The sequence below is a fragment of the Triticum dicoccoides genome, chromosome 4B (assembly GCF_002162155.2).
Source record: "Triticum dicoccoides isolate Atlit2015 ecotype Zavitan chromosome 4B, WEW_v2.0, whole genome shotgun sequence".
Taxonomy (NCBI): domain Eukaryota; kingdom Viridiplantae; phylum Streptophyta; class Magnoliopsida; order Poales; family Poaceae; genus Triticum; species Triticum dicoccoides.
The window spans coordinates 133,851,219-133,856,325 of NC_041387.1; positions in this window are offsets into that span (position 1 = coordinate 133,851,219).

Consider the following 5,107-nt stretch of genomic DNA (forward strand, 5'->3'; position numbering starts at 1 on the left):
GGACGATCAGCGTTCATTTGCTAGGGTCTACTATATTCACAGTCTCTCAACCTCTCTTCACCAGATCTAAACAAGACTACGTTGGCCTCTTGTCTCTCTCTCTCCCCCCTCACAGCTGGTGAAGGAGGCGTCCGGATCCCGTCGCATCAGGAAGGGGAGGAGGTGCAGCATTCACTCTATCGCCTTTCGTGACGGAGGCAATCCAGTGCCGGCTGCGCTATTCTATTTCACCCAGTGGCTGTGCGGGAGGGCCACCAACCCCTTCTTCCTCGCTGCCGTACGTAGTGTGGGAAGATCCGGCCTCCCGCCGCATGCCTTGCCACATCCCGACGACTCTAAGGTATAAGTTTCTTTGAAACCGTCGTTGCTCTAGCTTCATGTGGATCTTTTTCGATCTGTAGTCGAATCTAGGTCTTGATTCAAAGAGGAAAGAAGGGTTCGGTGGGCTGGAGCATGCATCTAGGACGTGGTTCAATGAGGAAAGGAGGGAGGGAAAGTAGTATAGACTAGCTATCCAACTGCTTTGTTGGTCGAAAAGGGAAAAAGGGGGTAACCCGAAACTGGGGGGTCGGGTAGTTTGTGCAGGACTAGATTTGCTGCCCTCACATAGGAAAAAGGTTGAAGAGAACAAATATGGGACCAACACAGATATGCTACTTGTCTACATACTCTGCATCACCCATTTATACATGTGGACGCACATGGTGCTGGCATGTCCCATGTCCCATGTCCCATACAATTATTTTGCTGTTGTTAATCTAAGAATGCCGCCGGAAAATTGAAGCAATGCCACTGTTAAAAGTAAATTACATTTTTAACGAATGTTGTTCTAAGAGAATGTCTCTGTTAATATGAATCAATGCAACCGTTTTAGAAATGCTACTATCCTACTTTGTTTTCCATCAAGATAAGTTAGATGCTTCTTTTTGTTGCCGTTTGTTTCATCCTCCTTTATCGGCAAGTAATTGATTCCTTTTTTGCCTCTGTTAAAACAGGGGTATCTATTCAACTTGTTGCTATTGTGACATTTTGCTTCGCTAAGCAAAACACTTATGTTTTATGAGTGTTTTGTGTAGTCCAACTTCAATGTCACAACAGTGACTATGCTTAATTTTGGTGGAACTGCACAAAAGGAGACCGAGATTTGTTTCCAGTCTTGGTGGCGAGTTGTTTCAAATCTTGGTCTCATCCACATGATGTGCAGTGTGCTTTGAGATGTTGTGCTACTTGTTTTCGTACTGTTTTAAATAAAGATTGAATTGAAGCTATTGTATTACTGTCTTTTCCCATTAAGTAGTGAACAAAAATGGGACCATCCCAGACATGATGCTTGTTGCTTTGCTACAACAAATTCAGCATCACCCCCTTTATAAGTAGATGGAAGCACATATTGCTGTTGCGCCCACTCTCCCCTGGAACTGTTTATGCTTTTCATTAATCTAATGCCGCTGGTAAAATTAAGCAACTCCACTCTCAGAATTAACTACTGAATCTTATTTCAAAACTACAACACTTGTTAGGGATTGGCGGGATTACCATTTTTGTGGCCACATGTTTCATCCTCCTTCATTAGCCAGTAATTGATTCCTCTTTTGCCTCTATTTAAACAGGGATATCTATTCAAGTTGTTGCTATTGCAACATTTTGCTTCGCTACACGAAACACTTTGTTTTAAGAGTGTTTTGTGCAGTTCAATTTGAATGTCACACTGGCGATTTTGCTTAATTTTGGTGGAACTGCACAAAAGGAGATCGAGATTTCATATATGTGTTGGGATATCTTTCCAGTCTTCCTCGCGAGCTGTTCCAAATCTTGGTCAAGTAAGGTCAGTACCGACTTTCATCCACATGATGTTGCAGTGTGCTTTGAGATGTTGTGCTACTTGTATTGGTACTGTTTTGGATAAATGTTGAATTGAAGCTATTGTACTGTTGTCTTTTGCCATTAAGTGAGCAAAAATTGTTCCAACCCAGACATGATGCTTGTTTCTTTGTTACAACAAAACTTTGCATCACCCCCTTTATAAGCAGATGGAAGCACATGCTATTGTTGCGCCCACTCTCCCCTGGAACTATTTATGCTTTTTGTTAATCTAATGCCGCTGGTAAAATTAAGCAATGCCACTCTCATAATTAATTAACTACTGAATCTTAGTTCAAAACTGCAACACTTGTTAGGGATTGGCGGGATTACCATTTTTGTGGCCGCATGTTTCATCCTCCTTTACTGGACAGTAATTGATTCCTTTTTTGCCTCTGTTAAAACAAATCAATCGCATTGTTTTAGGAATGGTACTATCCTACTTTGTAGTTCTTTCTACATGTTTAACCAAGGTATTGTTAAGATAATGTCTTTGTTAAAATGAATCAGTCGCATTGTTTTAGGAATGATACTTTTCTGCTTTGTCATTCTTTATACATGTTGAAACAAGGCCTCCTTAAGATAATGTCTCAGTCAATATGAATGAATTACACTGATGGAGAATTGCTACTCTCCTGCTTTGTTTCCCATTAATATAAGGTAGATCAGTAGATGCTTTTCTTTTGTGAGTACAAGTCATCAACCATTATTTCTGAGTAATTGTTTCCCTCATACCTATTGTTGCTTACAAGGATATCAAAATTAAAGCTCGGTTTTATTCCAACTTTGATTTTAGTTGAACTGCACAAAAGGTGCCAATGTGTCCAAGGCAAACTGCTGCATTACCAGGTCCAGTTGGTTGTTCCACTTTGCAGAAAGAAGCAGTCATTGTTTGTGCTACATTACAGAAGGAATGAACGAGAAGCTTTACAGAGTATTAGTAGACGCTGGTGACATGACTAGTCTGCAGAGAGCATCGGCAATTCTACAACACGTGGAGTGTACTCGGTAAAAAGTGCCCAAACAAGTACAAGAAGCCACGACAGGACTCCACGATCATAGGCATTACATATTTTGAATGGGAAAAGCTTGTCAAAGTTTAACCATTGATGTTAGCAAGAAGACGTTAGTTTAATATATTGGAATTGGAAAACCTTGTCAAAATTTGCTCATTGATGTTAGCCAGATGATATGCATTTGATATTTTTGAGTGGGACGCCCTTTGTTGTGAGTAGCATCGATCGTTTTTTCCTACTCTTGTGTTCAGTTTAGAAGTAAATAGTTACTCTGCTGAGATATTCCTGTGTTAAGAGTTTGTTCTGAATATTGTCTATGTAATGCCAGGCCTTGTGTTTGATTGCAAAGTTGAGCTTGGAATGTTGTGGCATGTGGCATCACAATCTGTTCAACATGCCTCCTGAGAATAGTGCTTCGTATTGTTTTGCATGTCGATCTAATGCCAGTGATTTGCTTGTTAAGAAGATCATCCTCTTCTGTTGTTTTCGTGCTTAAGAAGTTCATCGTCTTATGTTTCATTCATAGCCTATACGACAAGTCGGGTAGGTTAGACGTGAAACCATATGATCTTCCGACCAACTCATCATCTTAGGCTGTGATTGGATCGTCGTTTTCCAACCAAAACCGCTTGTATAACTGACTCTTGTAAATAAAAGCAGATGGTCTCGGGCGAAGCGCTTGGTTGGTCGATTTCGACTAGCAAAATATACATTGGTCTCTCAAATTACACGCGTAACCCACCGGTTTTACTTACAGACCTCGGGCCCTCGGTTTCATTATGCCTGTATTTTACGTGTTGTTTCCAATGACGTGTAAATTACACTTGTATGTTAATACAGGTGTGAAATAAACCAGAGCTCCCAAGCGCGGCCTTACCGTTTCATGTCATCTCACTCTCTCGAAGGTGCTCATAGGTATCCCATGATCCTGGCTCCCTGAATGAGCAGCGGCGTTGTATCAGACTATCCGTAGGGCCCGTGAGGCCCTCTCCGTCGTCCTTCGAGTTGTTGCGCTCGTCGTGGCGCCGAGCATTGTTAACATGGTCAACGAACATGAGGAATCAGGAGATGACTTTATTTTGACTGGATGACGGTAGGGACCCACTAGGGCCATAGTCGCACGTACACAAGTGCCTCCTTATTATGTACAATCATATTTTTTTGCTTCCTCCTAGCTTCCTGACATCACGGTCCCACACCATTGTCAACCTATGTAGTCAATATAAACGAGAGAATTGCACAAGGTGCGGCCGACAGTTGGGACCGAGCAGCTCGAGCAGTATTTGTGTTTTTGAGGCGTGAGCACTGCAGAGCTTTTCTTAGCGATGTTTTCATTGTTGTTCAGAGGAGAGCATGGTATTAACTGGGCGGGCTATGGCCCGTCTAGCCCAGGACAGATATCCAGCCCAGATATTAATTTTTTTCAAGATGAAAATGGCTAGCCCAGCTATACTTTTTTTGAGGAATACCCACGCAAGGCCAATTTGTTATTCTCCGCCCCGCTGGGCTGCAAATCTTTCCTAGGAGGGATGCATTAGGCTTAATAGGAAAATAGGCTTTAAAAATAATAAATGGGTTGTAATTATAAAAACTAGGCAGTAACTATAAAAAATACACGAAACACGAAATTAGTTTCTAAAATATTATTTATGGATTTTGAAAATCTTAATTTTTAATTGTTGCGCGCGCAATGTTTCGTTGGATTTTTAGGTAATACAAATTTATATTTAATCTGAGTAGAAATTTCGGGATAAAAATATTTCGAATCCCATCAAAATGTGGGAGATTTTATTGAATTCTGTCTTGAACGGTAGGTTGAAATTATTAATCGTTGTCCTAGCTAGAAAATGGGTTGTCCTTTTAACAAATTGTATATGGGTTGTACATTCTTACAAATTGGAAATGGGCTATAAGTTCTCTGCCACACACTTGTGGGCCTACTAAGTTGAGGCGTCCCCTAAAAAAAATTGACGCGTATTCCTCTCCGCGTGGGCATCCACTGCCGCGTCTTCCCCGGCTCCGCGTCGTCCCCTTCCTAGGCCTCGCCATTGTCCACCGTCGTGGTGCTCTCGGCGCGGCGTGGTCAATGTGGTCAACGACCGACTTCAATTGGAAGAGTACTGTACATGGAGAGGCTGACAGCTGGGTCCACGGCAGCCGCAAGGAAGTGCCTCCTTATTACGCGCAAAATAATTATTCCTCCACCTGACAGCAGGGACCCATAGGACGGG